General features: G+C 36.9%; 1 protein-coding gene across 1 annotated transcript in view; it reads right to left on the reverse strand.

Moving 5' to 3' along the window:
* Positions 1-21,890, reverse strand: part of LOC150106212 (beta-scruin-like) — a 157,778-nt gene extending 135,888 nt beyond the window's left edge. Inside the window, exon 1 of the mRNA XM_090392955.1 lies at positions 21,773-21,890. The gene's annotated coding sequence lies outside the window, so the exon portion shown is untranslated. The remainder of the gene's footprint in view (positions 1-21,772) is intronic.
* Between the last annotated feature and the right edge of the window lie 2,959 nt (positions 21,891-24,849).

The raw sequence follows: 24,849 nt of genomic DNA on the forward strand, positions 1-24,849 counted from the left end.
TAGTATCAAGGGCATGTTCAGTATGACTGGAACAGAAACCAATAGATTCAACAATGAAAATGAGTCAACTGCAAGTACATGATGTAAAGTGTCATGGTCTAAATACATGAAGGCTCTAGTAAAAAAACAACAACAAGAGATTTAAAAAATAGATAAAATAAAATTTAAATTAATTTTGGAACTTGTAAAGAAGAGGGATATTTTAAGTCAATCGCTTTTATTTAGATTCAGTTGATGTTAGCAAGATTTCACAACTTTCTTTGTAAATGTTCTAAGAGATTAGAACATTGCGCCCTTCAATTGGAATAGGCCTAAGTTTGATTCTCGTTGTGACGGGAGGAATCTTTATCTGGACGATTTTCAATCGAAGGAGAGTTAGCCGATCTCATACGGAGGCAGCAGAGTTTTTTTCTTCTGGAAACTCTGGTTTTTCATCCCACATACAGATAAATCAGCCCTTCAGAACACACGCAATTTACAGACAAAAAATACTAGTTGTAGTGGTGGTGGAGGTGGGCAGTAGATGCCATTGATTGAGATGATTCGTAGTAGAAGTGTGGTGTAGTGGTTGAGACAGTTGTAGGTGTCCGATGAGTCTTCGGACTCCTTGGAGGTGTCACGAATAAGATTATTACTTTTATGAAGAACCTTAATTTTGTTCTGGCTCATGGAACATAATGTAGTCTAAACATTCATCAAGACACACATATGCCGATCTATCTGTTTAGCCAAAATACAATAATCCACGCTGGCATGGAATTTGGTATATTTCAGGATTGGTGTCTTGTGATAGGGCAAAAGGCCACTTGTAGGCTAATAGATCTATATAATTTGGCTATACCTACTGGGACACCTCTAACATAAGGAATAGTAGCACAATGAACCACCTCTGTATCACTATCAACAGTGGGAGGCAGATTACAGGGAAACTCTATAATTATTATCTTGTTGACATAAGATTCAGTAAAGGCATTAGCAAGGAAGATAGACCTGATGTGATTTTCTTCTTGAAAGAGCAGCATTTCAGTAGAGATCTGAGGCATGTATTAGCCTCAGATCTCTACTGAAGCTAATACATGTGATAGAGAGTGTGTGTGTGTGTGTCTGTGTGCTCGATGTACCCAAGTCTTAATTGTTCCAGATTTTTGAAAATTATAATGGTGTGAAAGAGGATGAATCTAAAGTCCACTACATTTCTTTCTAAAAACTGAGATATGAAGGTTACTTTGGTTGATAAAGTAACAGAAGATCTAAAAAGGCAATTAGACTGTTCTCTTCTAACTCAAGAGTGAACTGGATATGATGGTAAAAAGTATTGATCTTACTGACGAACTCTTGTAGATCTGTATGGAATTGTGCCAAACTAAAAAAACAACATCTACATATCTGTACCATAAAGGACCATTTAGGAAAGACACTATTTAATATTCATTGCTCAAATTATTCCATGAAACTACTGATATATACTCTCAATTTGTCAGTAAAGTTTATTTTGGCAAGACACAATATCTAGGCTGAAAACCAGATCACCTGGACAAAGACAAAGTTCAAATATCATTTCTTTTGAAATGATTTTAATAAAAGAAGAAAACTTTCCAGTGAATAAAGAAAGCAATTTAGAAAGGTGTTTAACAGTTTTGTAGCATGGAGAGCCAATGCTGTCCACCACAGGGTGTAACGGAATATTTTTGCTTTGTGGACTTTTGGAAGTTCACATAAATGAGGAGGTTGCCCATTGCAGCATTTGAGTTTCTTCTTGGTTTCCTCACCCCCAATTAGAACACTGTCTATAATTATTATTATTATTACGTGACACCTCCAGGGAGTCCAAAGACTCATCGAGGTAGGGCACTTATTCTACAACTCTGTCTCCACCACTCAATCCATCAACTATACGACAAACTGCAACTACCATCATATCTACACCAGCGCCATCTACTGTGCACCACCACCACCACCACTAGTATTTTCACAGACAATTACAAACATCCATGCCCATGACGGGATTTGAACCCTCAGCCATTACTGGAGAGTGGATATGCTAACTACTCAGCCAACCAGAAGAGAGTGTTTAATTTCCTAATTTGGTCATCATAGGATCATTAGCAAGAGGATGATATGTAGAATAGTCATGCGAGATTAAAAATTAAATTTTCTATAGTATTCATTTCGATCTTGAACTAATAATGCTTTTCCCTTATCTGCCTTTATGATATTGTTCTTCTGCAGAGAGAGTAAGGCCTTCATTTCTGAAGAACACAAATTTTAAGGAGGAGGTTGGGACTTGAAAAATATTTTTGCTATTTGGAACTGAACCCAGATAGCAATATCGGAAGAAATATCATATGGTGCTTTGTCAACCACCAGAAAAAAAGTTCTTTACTGGAATGACTTGGTGCCATTGCATAATATGGCCCTTTAGAAAGTGCATTTTAATCTACTATTTAGACTTATGTGGTGGGCTGAAATTCATTACAAGGTTTCATTGAATAAAAACACCGCAAATAAATAATTAAACATATATTTAATCAATCCTATATTTCATCTCTGTCACTGAGACATTGGTATTTTTGTATTTTTAGAATTTTAATATTGTTTCCCTGCCAATGTAAAAGTGACTGACAGAATAAAGGATTGATTAAACATGTGTTTATTTATTTGTGCTGTTTTTATTCCATCAAATCTTACAATGAAAGTGCATTTAATTTCTTAGTAGAAAGAAGAAACCCTGAAATATTAATAACTGTCTTTCAAGGATCTTCAGTAAATGACAAAGAAAGCTGATGATAACTGGCAAGATGATTTAATTTTTGCATAAAATTTTCCTTTGTAGCAATAAATGTTTTGTCTATTCCTGTTCCTGTCCTGTCAGGTGTCTTCTCCCTCCAGGAGATTGACTACCATGTGTCTCCACCATGTCCTATTCTGCACCTCTCTGCTGCATTCCTCATATGAGAGATAGGTCCAGTCTTCTATATTTTTCATCCACTCCAGTCTTTGTCTTCCTCTTTCCCTCAACAGTTCCTTCGAGAAGTGTCCTTTGTAAGCAGTTATGTCTCAGAATATGTCCAAAATATCTGCCTATTCTCTTTTTAATTTCTTTCATCAGGCTCCTGTTTACGCCTGCCATCTCTAGTACCTCTTCATTTGTCTTTTTGTCTTTCCATGATATTCTCATAATTCTTCACAGCATCCACATTTCAAAGGCCTCCAGTTTTTTCACACTCAGATTGGAGAGTGTCCATGTCTCTACTCCATATAATAATGTAGCCCATATGTAGCATTTGGAGATTCTTAGTCTTGTTTTTAGATTTAATTCTCTAGATGTTAGATTTTTCATCCTGTTGAAAGTTGGCTTCTGTCCTGCCATTTTCTGTGATCAAGTGCCCGAGGTATATGTATCCTGTTCTAATTTATTTCCTTTTATATTGATGCATATTTTTGGTATTTTCTTTTCTCTTGAAATTATCATGACTTTTGTCTTTTTAAAGTTGAAACTGAGGCCATACTGTTCACTATACTTGAGGGTTTCATCTATAAGAGTTTTGAGGTCATATTTGTTTTCAGCTAGAAGAACCGTGTCATCTGCATATCATAGGTTATTAATATTTCTGCCCCCTACAGTGATTCCTTTGAGGTTACTAATTTTTATTAAATATTTCTTCTGTGTACAGGTTAAAGAGAATCAGAGAAAAGACACAGCCTTGTCTCACACCTTTCTGAACTGGGAATTCTTCTGAGGTCTCTCTATTTATTCTCAAAGATGCAGTCTGTTCCCAGTAAAGATTAGTTAATAGCCTAATGTCTTTTCCATCCATGCCTATTTTTGAATGGATTTCAATTAATTGTTCATGTTGGACATTGTCGAATGCCCTTTTGTAATCTATAAAGCAGAGGTACACATCTTTTTGTTTTTCTAGATATCTTTCTATGATGGTTCTGATGTTGAAAATACCTTCTCTTGTACCTACATTTTCCTTGAAGCCACTTTGTGTATCATTTATTTCTATGTTTATTTTTCTTTTATTTCTTTCAAGAATAACGTATAGGAGGACTTTTGATACGTGACTGATGAGGCCGATTGTCCTGAACTCTTCACATCTTGTAGCTTTAGGGGGGAACTGGAACAAAAATTGAGTGATTAATATCTTTGGGTAGAAATCCAGTCTCGATATTTTATTGCATAATTTTGTTAGAAATTTCAGTCCTCCTTCATCGAGATCAACCATTCTGCCAAGATGTTATCTATTCCTGCAGCTTTATGTGGTTTTAGATTTTTGACGGAATTTTCAACTTCATAGAGTAAAATGGATGGTCCTTCTAAATCAGTTTGTTCAGGAATATCAGTTCTTTGTTGTTCATATAATTTCCTTGTGTATTCAATCCATCTTTCCATGATTTCTTTTTTATCCATTAGAATATGGTCTCTTGAGTCTCTAATGATACTTGCATGGTTTGCTGTATTTGTCCTGCTTGTCATTTCTCTGATCTTTTCATGCATTTCTCTGCTTCTGTGTTTTCTATCAAGGTTTTCTATATCTATACATTTATATTTAATCCATTCCTCTTTGGCTTTCCTGCATTCTTTTTTTATTTCTTTATTCATGCTTTTATATTCAGGTTTGTTCTTTAACTTTTTTCTCTGTTCCATCAACATCAGTATTTTTTCATTCATCCAAGGTTTATTCCTTTTCCTTTTTAATTGTGGGAGTGTATTATTCGCTGTTTCATTGATGCTATTCTTGAATGTTTGCCAGTTCATGTTAATTTCATCAACTGGTGTTCTATTTTCTGTGTGAGTTGTGGTGTCAGACTTGTTAAGAGATTTTGTGAATTCTTTTATAAAGCAGTCTTTAACTTCTTGGTTGTTAAGTGAGTCTGAATTATAAGTTTCTCTTATGAATGGTTGGCTTGGTATCTTAAGTTTTATTTTGATTTTTGCAATCACTAGGTTGTGGTCCAATCCTATGTCTGCTCCAGGATATGCTTTGGTTTGTGTTATTGCATTTCGGAATCTTTTGCTTATTATTATAAAGTCAATTTGGTTTCTATAGATGTCCCCAGGGCTTTTCCAGGTATATAGTCTTCTGGGAGGATGTTTAAACAGTGTGTTGGCAATTATTAGGTCATTGGTTTCACAGAATTGAATTAATCTTTCACCTCTTTCATTTCTGATTCCAAGCCCTTGGTTTCCCATGCAAAATGAGATTTTTTCTGAGCCCACTTTTGCATTTAGGTCGCCCATCATTATAATAACATCATCTGACTTAGCACTGGAGATTGCAGTTCCAACTCTTCATCTGGGTGATCTTGGGTTGGCACGTATGCTTGTAAAATATACAGGTTGAATGGTTGTGCAGTTATTTTGGCTGTTATGATTCTGTCATTTATGGGCCAATATCCCTGTAGAGATTTTGCAATTCTATTACTCAGGACAAGCACTACTCCATTAAGGTGTAAGTCACTGCCAGAGTAGATTATAGTGCGATTTTTTCTTCTTATTATGCCTGTATCTGTCCACCTCACTTCACTGATACCTGCAATATCGGCCTTCATCACTTCTAATTCCTGGAGTAGGTTATCTAATTTGCCTGCCTCGTAGAATGTTCTGACATTCCATGTTACTATTTTCAAGAGATTGCTTCTGGTTTTCAGACAAGGGACATCTGAGAATATCCTCCCTGGAGGGTTTGGGATATTATCTTCATACACTACCTTAGTAGTTCTTGTCTTACAATTCCCTGTTTCAAGCTCTTCTTCCCTGTAGCTATAAGAGATGCAGGGGTCTCAACTACATCTCTAACTTTTCTTTTAGGCATCTCTAACTTCATATTGTGACATGGTGTGGTTCATGATTGACGATAGATAAATACGTGGTGAGGCTCCGATCTCTTCCACGACGGCTGGCCACAAGTCCCTTAGATGTCAGAAGTGTGCCCTCAATGTGCCACACATCTTGCTGTCATGCCCTTGATCAGTCAGTGTTGATTCTTCTGCCATCTTGACCATTCCAGACTTCGTTCACATAAAGGGTGACATTCCCTATTTATAGCATTCTTTATTGCTGATACCCTCACTTAGTTTAGTCTGCCAGCCAAGGCGGTTTACCAGGGTGTGGCCGCTGGTGTGCACTACCAACCTCTTGGAGCCATAAGTGAGAGTTGAGTGTATGTGAGGACGAGAGCCCAACATCCTGACCCTGAGATCAGCGGCTGACATCGATACTAAGGTGCTACCTCTCCATACATCCCATACACCCTTTTTGTCTATAGAAAGAGTAAAAATTCAACCATAAGGGCTATTTAAATCAGAGTAGGGAAAATGGCAGCACACAAGTGACATGGATGTTGAGGATGATTCTGTGAAACTGATAGCGAAGCAAACACTGTGAATGACCATAAGGAAGTGTGTGAGAATGACAGTAAAAAACAGGGTGCAAGTAATGGTAAGATGACAAATAGACTGATGGAATAAAAAGCATGTGCAAATGACAATAAAACAGTGAGAGAGAATGATAGCAAAAAAAGGATGCAAGATATGAAAGCAGAGTAGTGAAGATAAGGAAAGAGATGGAAAGGATGCAGAGTGAAATTAAATGAATTGTGGAAATGGAGGAGCAAAGTAAACTGAAATGAATGATGTCTGAATGAAAGAGGTGATGAAAGACTTGCAAGTGGCACTGTATGATGAGAAGATGCATAAGTTTTATTTTCCAGGATGTAGAGTGATGAGTAGTAACCAAATAGATATTATTATTATTATGTGACACTCATCAAGGGAGAGCATGCCAACAGCATCGAACGAATGAACCCCTTCCAACTACTAACTGTGCTCAAACTTGCTTAACTTTTTTCGTGAGCCATTAGTAGCAGAGGCTCTACCAATCGATCAACTTTTGCTAACCAAGCAAAAAAGTTGGTAATGGTAATAGGAACAAATGACTTACCTGGAAACAAGAAGAATGTAAGACTGGATATCCAGAGGGATGTTAAGAAGAATAAAAGATAATAGTGGGTTAGGAAAGTAGTCAGCATGTTGTCCATATATGACAGTGATGAGATGAGGCAGAGAGCAATTATTATGAATGATATGTAAGTAGAAATGTGTGAAGAGAAAGGAGTGCAGTTTGTAAATGTGTGGAGTGAGTTTAAAAGGATAAATGGAATTGTATGAGTGATGCACTGCAATTGAACGGTTTGGTATGAGGCATTTGAAGAGGCTACTTTTGGAAAGGAATGCAGAGAATGGATCTGAGCAATGTAGAAGAATAAAGAAGGAGAGATTGAAGTGGTGCTTATGAATGGAGAAGTGGGTAGCATGAGCATTTCAGAATAAGAGAACAAATGTGCAAGACAAACAGTGAAATGGAGAGACTCTGGGTGGAGGGGAACACAGCATGAAAACGGTAGATGTTTAAAGAAGAAATGAACATGTGAGTAGACAAGAAAGCAATGGAATGTAGGGAGAACAGCTGGGTTTGATGAAAAGGGTACTAGGATGAGTAATGACAGAGAGGAATGGCTCGAGGAAGGCATGGAGAAGTCACATCTCATAACTGGTATCAGTGAAACATGTTACAGATCCAGAAATTAGCTGTTATGTTTGTATCAGAAACAAGGGGAAATTGATGATGCATTGATTGACTTCATGGTTGGATGAGGATGACATACTGACAGGAATACAGATGAAAGGATGTGAAGTTTTTTGTGAAGAATAAAAAGGTAAAAAAAAAGGCGGGGGGGGGGAGTTTTTCTGTATCACAAAAATTACTTACTTACAAAAATATTACTTACAAAAAAAACTTTATTGGAAAATAAACTGACATCTTTCACTACTTTTCTACATAATTTCTGCCATTGTTCAGGCAGTTATCATAATGAAGCACCAAGAGTTGTATACCTTTGCCATAGAAGGTTGCCACCTGTGATGCAAATCATGTATTGACTGCTTCTTTGACCGCGTTGTCGTCTTGAAACCGCAGGCCACCAAGGAAAGATTTCAGGTGTTTGAACAGGTGAAAGTCGCTTGGCACAAGGTCAGGACTATATGGAGGATGAAATTGTTCCCAGCTGAAGGTGGAGAGAAGTTGTGTTATGCCGGCCGTGTATGTGTGTGTGTGTGTGTGGACGGCCATTATCATGAATCAAAACAATGCCCCTGGTAAGCATGCCACGTTGTTTATTCTGGATCGCACAACGCAGTTTCTTAAGGATTTGGCAGTACATACTCGTGCTGATTGTGGAGCCTTGACCCAAGAAGTCTACCAGCAAAATTCCTTGTCTGTTCCCAAAACACAGTGCACATGATTTTCCGAGTGGAAACCGTTGTCTTCAATTTCGTCTTGATTGGTGATGAGGTGTGCCTCCACCCAATGGACTGTTGTTTGGATTCAGGGGTTGCATGCACACCCAAGTCTCGTCCCTGGTGACAAGTCTGCTCAGGAAAGCATCACCACCCTCATGGTAGCGTGTCAAGAATTCCAATACACTGCCCAGCCGATTCACTTTGTGTTGTTCTGTAAGCAACTTCGGAACCCAGCGTGCAAACAATTTCCAATAATTCAGTTTCTCCGACACAATATGAAGACATAAACGTGAAACTTCTGGAAATTGCAGCAAGAGTGACATCATAGTGAATCCCCTATTCTGTCGAATCTTCTCTTCAACTGAACACACCAAATCGTCAGTCACTAAAGATGTTTGTCAGCTCCGTTCATCATCGTGCACACCTGTCCTTCCTTCATTAAAAAGTCTTAAACATTTTCATACCATTGAATCACTCACTGCATATTCTCCATAAACCTCAATAATCTGCCGATGAATTTCAGCTACTTTAATGTTCCTCGCATTCAAGAAACGGATAACTGATCTAATTTCATATGCGGCTGGTGATTCGATTTTCTTAGACATTATAAACACACACCAAGAAAAGTACACAAAGTGCCGAGAATCTGAAAATGCCACCAACACCTTGCTAAGGAATAAACAAACTCAGCATGCATGCACACCATTGCAATCGCAGCACTGCAGTGAAAATATTTAAAAATGGAACTTGCTTTCTGGACATCCCTCGTATTTTTTCATACTTCCTAAGACACATGCTGGCTTACTAGCCAGGAACTCTGTAAATAGGTTATTTTTTTACAGGTGACTTCATTCACTTCCTGGTACCCATCATTCAGATTTTACATTTTGTCTGTGCAGATAGTTACAATGTAAATAGGAACTCTGTAAATAGGTTATTTTTTTACAGGTGACTTCATTCACTTCCTGGTACCCATCATTCAGATTTTACATTTTGTCTGTGCAGATAGTTACAATGTATGTCACATTACCAGAGACATTCAATGTTTTTGATATTTAGATCTGAAGTCTTCAGGCTTTGTTCTTTATTTCTAACTTATTTTTGATCCTGCATGCAGACAAACCAGCCAGAGAACACAAGCCATTAAGAGACAAATATATTATTACTGGACAGTAGATGACACTTATAGATGGTGGAGGGTAACATAGTAATGAGGATTATGCAGAGTATATGGCGAGTCGTGTTGAGAAATGCCCTACTGTGATGAGACCTTGAACTCCTCAGAGGTGTCAGATAATAACTCTCTCACTTTTTCAACAACTGATGCTACTTGAGTGAATTTTAGTCCCTTTTCCTTACACAATTTTTATGCCAATAAGGTCACAAAAGAAAAACTGATATCAAAACTATCATATATGATATTTAATTAGTTTTGATTCATTTCAAAAACTTTTTATAATTATTATTATATAGGATCTATATAGAGTCAGAAGATTCATGATGAAAAACCAACACTAACCTTTATGCACACAACATCTATCATATTTCTCCATGAACTCGTTCACTGTCAAGGTACTCACAACTAATGTGGCAGATGTGGCAGCCCTGCAAGAGGATTTGAATAAACTAGACAGATGGGCAAATGAATGGGGATGTCGGTTTAATGCAGCAAAATGTAAAGTCTGAAGTTTGGGATATATCGATGGGAGACTGCATATTCGACTGAAGGAGCTCTACTGGAGGAAGTAGGGGAGAAAAGAGATCTGGGGTGATGATCGATAGAAAACTGAAATTCATGGAGCATATTGCAAAGGTGGCGAAGGTAACCCAGAGGATTGCTGCAATGCTGAGGATGATAAAAGAGCAATCATTCCAATGTATAAGACCCTGATCAGACCACACTTGTTCTCAAATTTGGTCCACAGGATTTGCAGGGAATAAATTAACTGTTGAAAGGGTACAGAGGCAGATAACAAAGATGGTTTTAGGACTGTACAATGTTAGTTATGAGGATCGGCTGAGGGAACGTGGACTGCAGAGTTTGGTGGATAGAAGGAGAGGTGATATGATCAAGATTTTTAAACTGTTGAGAGGCAGTTACAGGGTTGAAATTGGGGAGTTCTTTCACTTGGTGGAACAGTGGGAAGGAACGATGACAAGGAAGCTGTGATTAAGAGGGTGAGGAGTAGTTTCTTTGCATGGAGGGTAGAGAGAGTGGTGAGAGCAAGAACGGTCAATGAGTTCAAGGAGTAGTATGATAGACTGTGTTTCCTAGGAAGGACCTCTCACAATGAGTCCCATGAAGGCCTGAATAATAATAATTATAATAATAATAATTCTGTCAACCTATTTCTCTCATTTACCACTCTCCAAGCAAAAAAATCTAGTCTGCACACCTTTACTAACTACACTCTTATGCATCTTAAAGGGATGATCCCTTGTTCTTTCCCTGCTCATCATGTATTAAAAATTTTTTCTGTGTCAACATTTATAGAATCACTTTAATAATACCCTCCCCTCTACCAACTGTTAACTGAACTCTGTAACACACACACCTTCAGTCTATACTCACATGGAGCATCCAACACACCTGTCCAAGCTTGGTCTCTTTGTTTCTGAATCCTCACCACCACCTCCTGATCTTCAATGAAACCCAGGCACCCAAATCTATGCATAACAATCAAAACATAGTTGAATCATAGCCTTATATAGGAGGAATAACAATCTCCATATTTTTACTTCTCAATATATTCTTCAACATCCAAGTAACTCTTTGAGGTATTTTGTAAACATTTGCAATATGCTCTATGAACTTCAAATATCTGTCCACCATTAACCCCAAATCCCCACATTTGTCAATTTCCTGCAATCCAATACCATCAATATGATAAAGTATGTGATATTTTCATCCAAAAGTGCACAATATTACATTTTACAACATTAAATTGATAACAATTATTTTTTGGCCACGATTTCAATTTATTTAATTCATTCAGAGTGTCTACATTACATTTAACTATTGTTCTCCCCAGTTTTACATCATCAGAAAACTGAATATCTACCCACTTGAATCATTCCCTATATCACTAATATACAAAGCAAAGAGTACTATCTGTAGTACAGAATTCTGAGTCCCTCCACTAGTCACCCTCATTGTCCTAGATTCCACTCTGCCATATACTACTCTCTGTCTGTCAGTCACCCCCCCCCCTCCCAACCACACCACCAGCTTCATATCTATCCATTTCTATTTGCTCCAACTTTTGTAATAGTTTTCCCATGTTGTATTCTGTGAAATGCCTTTATAAAGTCCAGCAGTATCATGGTGTAAACTTTCCTTGAACCAATTCTGCTCTCATTTTATTATAAAGTATGAATAAATTAGTAAAGGGCAAGATATACCTTTTTACAAAACTATGCTGCTCCCATAGAATAGTACGTTTCTATTCATCCTTTCCTGGATTTTAGCTTCAACCACCACTCTTGAAATACTAATTAGTCTGCAATTTGCTACTTCTGATTTGCAGTCACCTTTATCTAGCAGAACCATGTCACACTCTTTCTGCTATCTAGAAACATTGCAAGAGCTGAGACTTACATTAGACAACTTTGGCAATGCCAGTTCTTTTGCACATCCTTGTAGCACACAGGCTGACATGCTATCCAGTCCCACTGCTGCATTCACACTGATATTTTTTTTAATATGCTGAGCACATACAGTTTCTCTATCTGAATTCTCACAGTAGCCTGTTGCATCAACAACTACAATTTTGTAGTTGTTGACAGACTCCACCTGGATGATACACTCTTGTAAAGTGATCACTTAGTAACTATTTCCTTCACCTTCCTACCATCAGTATTGATTAAAGTTATCCTTCCATAATCATTCTTCCTTTTACTCACTATATATAAAAAAAAAAAAACTTTTTTGGATTAACTTTGGCATGCTTAGCTAATTTCTCTCATAATCTGATTTAGGCTTTCTTACCATACTAGTCACACTTCTTGTTCACAGTTTGTACTGATCATGACTAACGCTGACCATCTTTTCTTTATATTCCATCCACAACGTTTTTTTTTTTTTTTTTTTTTTGTGAGTGATGTTTTCTTATTGGTTCAGGACAATAGTGTACAGAGGATTGGAAATGATCACCATTTAGTCTTCAGCATGATAAAATTGAATTCTATATTGAAAAGGAGCATGTAAGAAAGTTTCAAAGCAAATTAAATTTGAGCAGCTCTCAGACGTAAACTGTAGACTAAAATATACAAACATTATTCAAGAAAAAATGAAAGAGTTTGAGAACAGGAACCAAACCTTCAAGATTCAGTGGCAAATCTTGAAGAACACATTGATTGATTCAGCCATAGAGGCATGTGATCAGGTTGTCTGCAAGGACAGAAATCAGAAGTCCATTGTGGACACAGGAAATTAATGAGGCAGTGAAGGAAAAGTAGAAAGCATATCAAAAGCTCCTCGCAAATAAGTCAGCTTGTGCTCTTAGAGAATACAGAGACAAATGTAAGAAAGATAACTAAACATTGTGTAAAACTAGGTAAACAAAAGTCATGGGAAGACTTTGGTAAGAACATAGAAAATAAATATCCAGAAGGTGGAAATATTCTAGAGGTTATTGGAAAAGCTTAGAAATGGAGGAAAGAGTGCTGTAAAAGGAACTAGAGATGATAAAGGTGAATGGAACATGAAGAAAAAGATATCCTTGATGTATGGAGTAATTACTTTGAAAAATTGCTCCATCATCATCATCAAATTCCTGATATGTATCCTCAAGGGGTATACAGGATATGATAGTACTGCATGAAAAACTTACACCATTACTAACTTCATGTCTACAATTTTCTGTTACCTGTCAAGACTTCAACATTATCACACTTATATTTCTATCTTATAAGGCACTTTTTACTGTATCAATCCACCTATATCTTGGTCTTCCTCTGGGGTCTTTTTCCTGCCAATCTGGCAAGGAAAATACTTGTTTTGCTAATCTTTCCTCTCCAATTCTGTTTAAGTGACCATACCACCTGAGATTAGCTCTGCTAACACATTCCTGGATGCTAGCAATATTAAGTTCTTTCCTAATATCCTTATTTTTTTAATATGATATTGCCATGCTGCCATCTGCTCACCCCTCTAATCATTCTCAGGACTCTCATATCTGTGGTCTCTAGTCTTTGGCCAAATGTTTTATTTCTAACCCAGCTCTCAGATTCATAAGTTAAAACTAGTTTGAACACTGTCTTGTATACAGATAATTTAGTATTTTGACTAATTTCTCTCTTATTCCATATTTATTCAATGTTAAATTTATTCAATTGACATCCTACCATACCAGCTTTGTTGATTCTTTTGTCTATTTCCATATTCAATTTACCATCTTCACTAAAAATCGTGCCTAAGTAGCTGAAATATTTTATTTGTTCTATAAGTTCTCCATTCACAATGCAGTTGATATTTTCAATGCTTTGGGCTATTTTGATTGTCTTTGTCTGGTTATTGCTGACCTTCATAACAAATCTATTACAAGTTATTCAATTTAGTCAGGGAATCTTGCAGGCTTGTCGCAGATTTATTTAGAAGTATAACATCATCTGCATAGAGTAAAGAGCTGAGATTAATATCTCCAATTTTGATATCAGGTCCAATACCATTTTCCTTCATAATGTGATCATACAGATAATAAATAACGGAAGGGATATTGTACATCCTTGTCTGATACCAGATTTAACATAAAACCATCTTCCTGTACTTCCTTCAATTCTAACTTCTGACTTACAACTCAAATAAAGACTAAGTATTACTTGATATAATGCCCCATTGACACAATACAACTGTAGCACTTTGAACAGCTTCTTTCTTGGCACCTTCTCATATGCCTTTTCCAGATCTACAAAACATAAATACAGATCATCATTATATTATCACGATTTCTCGACTATTTATGGCATTGATGGAGATGATTGGTAGTATAGTTCGCCCACCGTTTGTAGGTCTCTGCTTCGCGACTTTCCAAGAATAGTCGATTCATGCTGAAGGGGAGAAAGAAATGAAGGACGTCCGAATTGGTCGCCAACACGCGAAATCACGTGCTTTATAGGTAAAATTTTCCAACTGTTATACAGCAACATAGTTAACTACAATAATCATAAAAGAGAAGTTAATTTTCCGACGTGTAATAATAAACAACTCATCCCACTATATGGACTGATTATCCTATTATCGGAATGGATTCTCCTTTTTCTGAGATGTGCAGAAGTGTCAAAGGATCTCTAATCGGTGGGCGAACTATAGAGGTTCGGTGTAGTGATGGAGACAGTTGCATAGTGGGTGTCCTCCCGCGATGAGTCTTTGGACTCCTTGGAGGTGTTACGAATAATAATAATAATAATAATTTGTGTAACGTGAAAATGTAATCCTGAATGCCTCTATTTGGCATGAATCCAAATTGTTCTTTACCATGCTTTCCTTCCACAATCCTTCTCAAATGTTTCTCAAGTATACTTGATTAAATCTTACCAGGAACACTCAGTAGAGAAATCCCTCTGTAATTCTCATATTCAGTTTTATTTCACTTGTAATATATAGGTACTATGAGAGCTCCACTCCAATCAACTGGAATTTGTCCCTCTGTCCAAGCCTTCTGACTATGCAGTGCAGCCACTGTAAGACTTTTATACCTCCATACTCAAGCATTTCTAGTAGAATATCATCAACTCCCACTGCCTTTCCACATTTCAGGCTTTTGATAGCTTTTTCTACTTCACATATAAATATGTATTCCTGATTGCATGTCTGTTAAGTGTTTTTTACTACTGTGCTGTCATCACTGCTTGTTTCATTTAGCAATTTTTTGAAGTGATTACTCCATAACACCCAGGATATCGTTTTCACCAGTTTTTATGTCACCTTTATCATCTCTAATTCCTTTCACAGCACATTCTCCTCCATTTTATTGCCTCCGTAGCGCAATTGGAAGAATGACTGTACATTTCAGCCTTCGATTCGAAAAGGCTTGAGTTCAATTCCCATCGTGATGGGAGGAATCTTTATATGGACTTTTTCAATTGAAGATGAGTTATCTGATCTCATACGGAGGTAGCAGGGTTTTATCTCCTGGAAACTCAGGTTTTTCATCCCACATGCAGACAAATCAGCACTTCAGAACACATGCAATTTTCAGACAAAAAATACTTGTGGTGGTTGTGGGCGGTAGATGGCACTGATGTAGTTGATTGGTAGTAGTGGTGGAGATGGAGAGATACAGTGGGTGTCCTCCTGCGATGAGTCTTTGGACTCCTTTGAGGTGTCATGAATAATAATAATTTCTGAGCTTTTTCAACAACAGCTTGAAGAATATTTCCACCTTCTTGATATTTATTTTCGATGTTCTTACCAAAGTCTTCTCATGGCTTTTGTTTAGCTAGTTTTACATAGTGTTTAGCTTTTTTTCTATTTATCTCTGTATTCTCTGTCCAAGCCTTCTGACTATGCAGTGCAGCCACTGTAAGACTTTTATACCTCCATACTCGAGCATTTCTAGTAGAATATCATCAACTCCCACTGCCTTTCCACATTTCGGGCTTTTGATAGCTTTTTCTACTTCACATATAAATATGTATTCCTGATTGCATGTCTGTTAAGTGTTTTTTACTTCTGTGCTGTCATCACTGCTTGTTTCATTTAGTAATTTTTTGAAGTGATTACTCCATAACACCCAGGATATCGTTTTCACCAGTTTTTATGTCACCTTTATCATCTCTAATTCCTTTCACAGCACATTCTCCTCCATTTTATTGCCTCCGTAGCGCAATTGGAAGAATGACTGTACATTTCAGCCTTCGATTCGAAAAGGCTTGAGTTCAATTCCCATCGTGATGGGAGGAATCTTTATATGGACTTTTTCAATTGAAGATGAGTTATCTGATCTCATACGGAGGTAGCAGGGTTTTATCTCCCGGAAACTCAGGTTTTTCATCCCACATGCAGACAAATCAGCACTTCAGAACACATGCAATTTTCAGACAAAAAATACTTGTGGTGGTTGTGGGCGATAGATGGCACTGATGTAGTTGATTGGTAGTAGTGGTGGAGATGGAGAGATACAGTGGGTGTCCTCCTGCGATGAGTCTTTGGACTCCTTTGAGGTGTCATGAATAATAATAATTTCTGAGCTTTTTCAACAACAGCTTGAAGAATATTTCCACCTTCTTGATATTTATTTTCGATGTTCTTACCAAAGTCTTCTCATGGCTTTTGTTTAGCTAGTTTTACATAGTGTTTAGCTTTTTTTCTATTTATCTCTGTATTCTCCAAGAGCATGAGCTGACTTATTTGCCAGGAAATTTTGATATGCTTTCTTCTTTTCCTTCATTGCTTCTTTAACTTCGTGTGTCCATTATGGAGTTCTGATTTTTCTATCCTTGTAGACAAGCTCACCACATGCCTCTCTGGCTGAATCAATCAATGTTTTCTTCAGGATTTGCAACTGACTCTCCAAGGGTTGGTTGCTGTTCTCAAACTCTTTCATTCTTTCTTGAATAATGTTTGTGTATTTTAGTCTACAGTTTACATCTGAGAGAGGCTCAACTTTTATTTGCTTCAAAACTTTCTTACATGTTCTTCTTTTCAGTATGAAATTCATTATCCTGCTGAAGACTAAATGGTGATCACTTCCAATTTCAAATCCTCTGTACGCTCTAGTGTCCTGCACCAGTAGGAAAACATCACTATTAACAATAACATAGTCAATGAGACTTTTCTTATTCCTTGCTTCTTTTCTCCATGTAAATTTGTGCATATTTTTATGTTGGAATGTTGTGTTAATAACAAGCAGTCCATGTCCTGAGCAGAAATCGAACAGGTATTTCCCATTGTTATCGGCTTTGCTCTTTTCTCCAAATTTTTTTGTATGTCTGACAATCATTTCCTACCCTACTATTTAGATCCCCAACAAGGACCAGTTTTTGCCTTTTCACTGTATCAATTGCTTTTTCTAAAGCCTCAAAAAATTCCACCCCTTCTACCTTAGCAGAACCTTCTGAGACCATAAGCACAAATAAATCTCATTGTCCCATTCCCCATTCTGATATTTGCCCACATCACTCTACTTGATGTTGCTTGCCATTCAAGAAGATTAGCCTCATATTTTGTGTGCAATACTATAGCTACACCTTCTTTTCCCTGATTGTCATTGCCTGAATATAATATTTTGTGTTTATTGCTCAGAAAAATATCATCAGATTTTGTCTTTTTAATTTCAGTCACCCCTATTATGTCGATCTGTTAATCCAATTCCTCAGCTAGCTCCATTTCTTTGCCATTCAGGCTTCTTCTGTTGATAGTACCGATCTTGAACTCTGGTGACCAGTTGGGGTGTATTTTAGGATTTGGATTTGTTACAGAATCTGACTTTTTGCTGTTCGCCCTGGTTCCCTGGCAAAAACAACAGGGACTTTATTTAACTGCCCAACGCCCCAGCCAGCATGAAATTCTGTCATGTTGTACCATCATTTCATATTTTGGTTTAAGCCAATAAGAATACAATTTGGTCAGCTAAATCCCAAATTGTCAGTCCATCCTTGTTCATTCAGTATCCAGGTTGATACGTAACAGAGTGCACCATGAGAAGGTGAGGATTGGACATTAGGTTGGAAGCCCTGGTTAGCTCACTTAAAGGCGATGTGGAGGTCTCCTCTCAGTTACACAGCTTTGACCCTTAAGTCCCTGAACAATTGCTAAATGAAACAATCAATGAGAGCACAGTTAAAAGACACTCAACAGGCATGCAAACAGGAATACATATCCAAGCCATCAAAAGCCTGAAATGTGGAAAGGCAGTGAGAGTAGATGATATTCGACCAGAAATGCTCAAGTATGGAGGTATAAAAGTCTTACAGTGGCTGCACTGCATAGTTCAGAAGGCCTGGACAGAGGGACGAATTCCAGATGATTGGAGTAGAGCTCTCATAGTACCCATATATAAAAAAGGGAAATAAAACTGAATATGAGAATTACAGAGCTATTTCTCTACTGAGTGTTCCTGGTAAGATTTATGCAAGTATAGTTGAGAAAGATTGTGGAAGAGAAGCTTGCTGAAGAACAAGCCAGATTCAGGCCAAATAGAGGCTGTCAGGGTCACAATTTCACTTTACAATAAATAATTCAGAAATTGTGGAAATATAACAATGATCTGTATTTAAGTTTTGTAGATCTGGAAAAGACATATGGCTAAGTGCCAAGAGAAAAGCTATTGAAAATTCTACAGTTGTATGGTGTCAATGGGGTATTATATCAATCAACACTTAGTCTTTATTTGAGTTGTAAGTCAGCAGTTAGAATTGAAGGAAGTACAGGAAGATGGTTTAATGTTAAATCTGGTGTCAGACAAGGATGTATATTATCCTCTCTGCTATTCATTATCTATATGGAACACATTAAGAAGGAAAGCGATATTAAACCTGAAATATCAAAATTGGAAATATTAATTTCAGCTCTCTACTTTATGTAGATGATGTGATAATTCTAAATAAATCTGGTACAAGTGTGCAAGATTCCTTGACTAAATTTAATAACTGTTGTAAGAGATATGGTATGAAGATGAACAATAACAAGTCAAAGAATTGAAACTATCAACTGCATTGTGAATGGAGAACCTATTGAATAAGTAAAACATTTCAGCTACTTAGGCACAATTTTTAGTGAAGATGGTAAACTAAATATGGAAATAGACAACAGAATCAACAAAGCTGGTATGGTATGAAGTCAACTGAATAAATTTATATGGAATAAGAGAGAAATTACTCAAAACATTAAATTAGCTGTATACCACTGTTCAAGCCAATTTTAACTTATGGATCTGAGTGCTGGGTTAGAAATGAAACTTGACCAAAGACTAGAGTCGACTGATATGAGAGTCCTGAGAAAGATTAGGGGCATGAAAAGATGTGCAATATCATATTAAAAACGAGGATATTAGGAAAGAACTTGATATTGTTAGCACCCAGGAATGTGTTAGCAGAGCTGATCTCAGGTAGTATGGTCACTTAAACAAAATGGAAAGGAAAGGTAAGCAAAACAAGTGTTCTCTGCCAGGTTGGCAGGAAAAAGACCCAGAGGAAGACCAAGATATAGGTGGATTAATACAGTAAAAAGTGCATTAGAAGACAGAAACATAAGATCTGATAATTTTGCTGTCTTGACAGGTAATAGATTGGAGGAAAATCGTAGATAGGAAGTTAGTAATGATGTAAATTTTTCATGTAGTACTATCACATATCCTGTACACCCCTTGAGTTTACATGTCAGGAATTTGAATTTTTTTTTTTTTCCAGCTCCTGTTTTATATCACTATTTATTCACTTAATCCTTACTTAGCTTATCCACCTAAATCTTCATATACAGTCTGATGCTGCTTCTTTCAAATAGTCCCTGACCACTTCCTATGCACTGTTGATATTCTTTCCTTGTCACTTCTGATGCCAAGGCACTGCTCCTAGCTGTCTCCTCAGTTTGTCGTAATCACCAGTTATTTAGTTTCTCATAAGCCTTTTTCTTGACTGAGAATTCCACATGTTTAGCAACCTCCCAGAACATGACTGCATGGTTACTACACCAAATCACAGGTAGTGTGTTTGCTTTGGTTATGGATGTGTCTGATGCTATTACTAGATCTAGCACTCTCAAACCCCCAGGTCCTCTCTGTGACTGGCTATTTCAGGTAATTAACTCTTAGAAAGTGCACAAATTCCTTTCAGCTTCAACTGAAATAATCTTATCAACTGCATTATTTCATTATTTCAGTCTTCTTCATATATTGAAGACACTGAAACACCACAGTTTTCTCCTGGATTCCTTTTCAACTCTATTGACATCTGAATGCCTAGCAATATCCTTTTTGCTCCCATGCATGCTCAAAATTGCAATCGAGAAACTTTGGCTTGTCATGTGGCACCATACAACACGTTCCAGCATTGGACTTGAAATGACGAAGTTCCTTTTTCATAGTGTAGAAAAGTTTCTTTGATTATATATTCGCTAGGAAACAGTTTTTCATTCCACAATCTTTTATGCACTGCGGTCTTCTTAGGTACATCAATCCAAAGATTGGTTGGTAGTAGCAGTGCGACATAGTCCTATCCTGTGCTCTGCTTGTTATTTCTTCAGAGCTTTTAGCTCTAGTTATTATCGTTAAGTTGTTTATATAGAACATTATTGGTCTGCCTCTTGGCTTCGTCCCTTCTACTATCCCCACCATTATTTCTGTAATCAGTCCTCCATGCCCCAGGTGGTGTGCAATTAGGCTTTTTCTTCTCCTAGTAATATGGTTCAGTAGTAACCACTCTTCTTGAACCATGTTTAGGATCTCTTCTCATTAGTCTTTCTTCCTATCCAACTAATTCTCATCATCCTTCTCCGGCACCAAAGTTCAAATGCCTCCAACTTTTTGTTGTCTTCATTTGTGAATATCCAAGCCTCACAACCATCTAATGCTGTGCTCCATATATACAGTATGTTTTTCAGCAGTCTCTCTCTCTCTCTCTCTCTCTCTTTTTTTTTAAGTTGAATGCAGAGTCCTTTATTAGTAAAAAGGTTTCTTCTATTGTAAAATGCCTTTTGGCCAAGCTTATTTTTGCTTTTATATTTTATTGGCATCCTCCATCTTCTCTGATGAGACTCCCAAAGTAGGTATTTAAAGGAAGTTACCTGTTGTGTTGAGTTGTTATTTATTTCAAAGTATATTTTTATCAGATTTCCTTTACTAGTGATTAGTAGTTTGGTTGTCTTGCAATCAGTGCTCCCCCCCCCCCGTGAAGTTTTAAGTGGGGGTGCTGCCTATACAAAATAATTTTTAAAAAAATCAATTCTTTTTTTCCTAATTAGTAACCAATTTATTCATAAATAAATTGGTTACTAATTAGGAAAAAAAGAATGATTTTTTTAAAATTTTGTATAAGCAGCACACCCACTTAAAACTTCATGGGCCGTCACTGCTTGCAATTAATATTTAGACTGAACTGTGTGAAAATTTCTTCCGTCTTTGTCAGGGTGGATTTCAGTTGTCTTCATTGTCAGCAATAACTGCTCTATCATCAGCAAAGCATAGCCAGTTAATTCCATTTATCTCAATTCCTGTTTCTATTAGTGCTGTTTATTGCTTCTTCAATATAGAGATTAAACAGTATTGGAGAAAGAGAACATGTTATCTTACACCTTTATGTATCCTTGCTGTTTTTGTTTTTCTGTTTATTGTTTCTATATGGGACTTCTTGGAGCTTGTAGAGATTACATTTCAGCCTTCTATCTCACCAACAGTGGCGGCCGGTGAAAATTTTAAGTGGGAGTGCTGCATATACAAAAAAAAAAAAAAAAAAAAAAACTTTCCTAATCAGTAACGAATTTATTAATAAACAAATTTACATATTAAAAATTGCTTTATTAACCTAACCTAACCATGCAATATATCTTGCAATTTTCCAAAGGAGTCAAACACCGTCCAAACCAAGATAGGGAGCCTCGGTAAACAAGCCGCATATTCGCCCAAGCGACCGTATCGTAACCAGAAACATACGAGGACCAAGGCCGCTATCCTACTCACAGGCGGAGAGAGAGCCAAGCGTTACTGACGTAACGCTTGGCTCCAAGTGACGTCAACCTGATGTTATTTCCGTTTCATCCCCGTTCAGGTGACGTCTCTTCCAGTAGCGAACGAAGACGAGATACCCGCTCACGCATTAGTGCGTCCGCTGCGGTCTCCCATAGGCTACCATGTTAAAGAACCGGCCGTTGGAAAGGAAGGAGTCCGATTTTCATAATGGATCAATTCCCAAACCTGAAACGAGCCGGAATTTTAGTAAGTTGTCTATTCCCACTAAAAGGTAAGAAATTACATGACATGCTAATTTCGGAAATTTCGTGTCGAGACATTCTTTTTCAAGTTTTGTCCATTTGTTTCGTGTAACGATAATTGAAAAAATATAATTATTTTCAACAGTGACACTCGTCATAATTCTCCTTGTATCTATAATAAATAAATAATTATATGTTATTTTAACAAAATAAAATTTACAAAAAATAGTTCACCACAGCACAAGCACCAATAATAAACGTTTCATATCTCACAGAAATAAGGCGCGTAAGCATACTAAAAATACACTGCTGTTTGAGCAGTTACAGTTGGGAATGACTAACGTGCAATGACAAGAGCAAAACAATATCGGCGTTATATCGTAATGCATTTGTTTCGTAATCTAAAGCGTTAATCGAACAATTCCAATTATTAACTATTCAATCAATGTCAAAACATAAGCTGTAACCTTTAACATGTCGTACTGCATTTATATAATGTTGTAAGCATTGTTATTATTTATAAACACAAACAAAATTTAATTTTTTCCTTGGGGGTGTCGCAGTGCTTATGTACGTGCCTCCACTGCTCTCCAATTTACCCATATTGTTTTTATGATTTGGAGCATTTGGTTCCAGTCAAGGCTGTCAAAAACACTCTCCAGATCAAGGAAAACTATCCGAGTATTTTTATTCTCAAATCGTCTTTCTGTGATTGTTATAAGATCTAGGATTGCATTTCTTGTCCCATGTTTCATTATTTTAGGAATTGCAATGACAGAATATTGCATAAAGTCGTTGGGATTGATTCCAGTTTCATAGATATCATTTATGATCTTGAATAAGTGGAATTTAATATATTTCCTGAATATTTTATTAATTCTGAGGGAATGTTAGCAACCCCTGGTGCCTTGTCAGAAGACAGTTTGTTTAGTGCCAATTCAAATTCATCTTTATTATTAGAAGAAACACACGTATAAACCACAGTGAAAATTATTTAATTGTAAATATTTCATCCTAAGTATCTTAGGACATCATCAGTACAGTATTTAAACAAAATTAGGAATAACATACAGTTAGGGTGCATGATTACAATAGAATCTCATGAAAACGTGCTAAAGTAGTACAAAAAAAAAAAAAGTTAATTATTTAACACAATTTTGTATGATAATTTCCCATACTTTAGGAATAGTAAGAACGTCGTTGCGGTTTAGGTTTGGTCTGTGTAGTAGGGCTTCAGAACTTTCTTTGTATAAACGTTCATGTTTAAATAAAGATCTATGTAAAAGTTTAGCCTTTTCCCAATGGATCATATGGTTTGGATTTTCAATTCCGTGTTGAGAGAGGCCAGATTTCTGCGGTTTAAGAAAACGAATGTGGTCTTGATGTTCCGAGATGCGTTTCTGAACAGACCTACCTGTCTGTCCAAAGTAAGATAATTTGCATGAGCATGGAATCTCATAAACACCAGGTAACATCAAGGGTGAGAATTTGTCCTTAGGAGAAGGTAATAAGTTGTAAATTTGGTTGATAGGTTTGTAAGTAGTGGCAAAATTGTATTTCTTCATAATTTTAGAAAGACGTTCTGAGATGCCTTTAACATAAGGTATGGGAATCCTATGCACTTCTTCCTGTCTGGTTTGATGTATGCAGAAGTGACTGATGATTTTTTTTAGTTGTTTTGGGATTATATCCATTTAGGATGGCTGTATTTTTGATAACTTCTAATTCCTGGTTTAAAGATTCTTCAGAGGAGCAGAATTTGTGTGCTCTGGAAACTAGTGATTTAATAATGCCAGATTTCTGAGATGGATGATGAGCAGAAGAATTGTGAATGCAGCGACCTGAGAATGTAGGCTTCCGAAAGACGGACGTGGCGATGAAACCGTCTTCTTTTCTTTGGATGTGTAAATCCTAAAAAGGGATATCCTGTGGAGATTCTTTTTCTAACGTAAAGTTGATGCGATGATGAAGAAGGTTAATTTTATCTAGAAACAGTTGTAATTCAGGTTCGGGATGATTCCAGACTGCAAATACGTCATCGACATATCTTAGCCAAAATTTTGGTTTGTGTTCAAAAGTGAATATTTTTTCCTCAAGGTGTTCTAGAAACAAATTTGCTAGGTTTGGTGATAAAGGAGATCCCATTGCTGTTCCTTCCTCTTGCTTGTAAATTTGACCTTTCCAGGTGAAGTAACCTGACAATAACAAACTTGAACAATTCAACTATATCTAAGATATGTCGATGACGTATTTGCAGTCTGAAATCATCCCGAACCTGAATTACAACTGTTTCTAGATAAAATTAACCTTCTTCATCATCGCATCAACTTTACGTTAGAAAAAAGAATCTCCACAGGGTATCTCTTTTTAGGATTTACACATCCAAAGAAAAGAAGACGGTTATATCGCCACGTCCGTCTTTCGGAAGCCTACATTCTCAGGTCGCTGCATTCACAATTCTTCTGCTCATCATCCATCTCAGAAATCTGGCATTATTAAATCAATAGTTTCCAGAGCACACAAAATCTGCTCCTCTGAAGAATCTTTAAACCAGGAATTAGAAGTTATCAAAAATACAGCCATCCTAAATGGATATAATCCCAAAACAACTGAAAAAATCATCAGTCACTTCTGCATACATCAAACCAGACAGGAAGAAGGGCATAGGATTCCCATACCTT

Source organism: Typopeltis vanoorti, chromosome 5 (assembly GCF_054136105.1).
Source record: "Typopeltis vanoorti isolate ZY-2024b chromosome 5, IOZ_Tvanoo_1.0, whole genome shotgun sequence".
Taxonomy (NCBI): domain Eukaryota; kingdom Metazoa; phylum Arthropoda; class Arachnida; order Uropygi; family Thelyphonidae; genus Typopeltis; species Typopeltis vanoorti.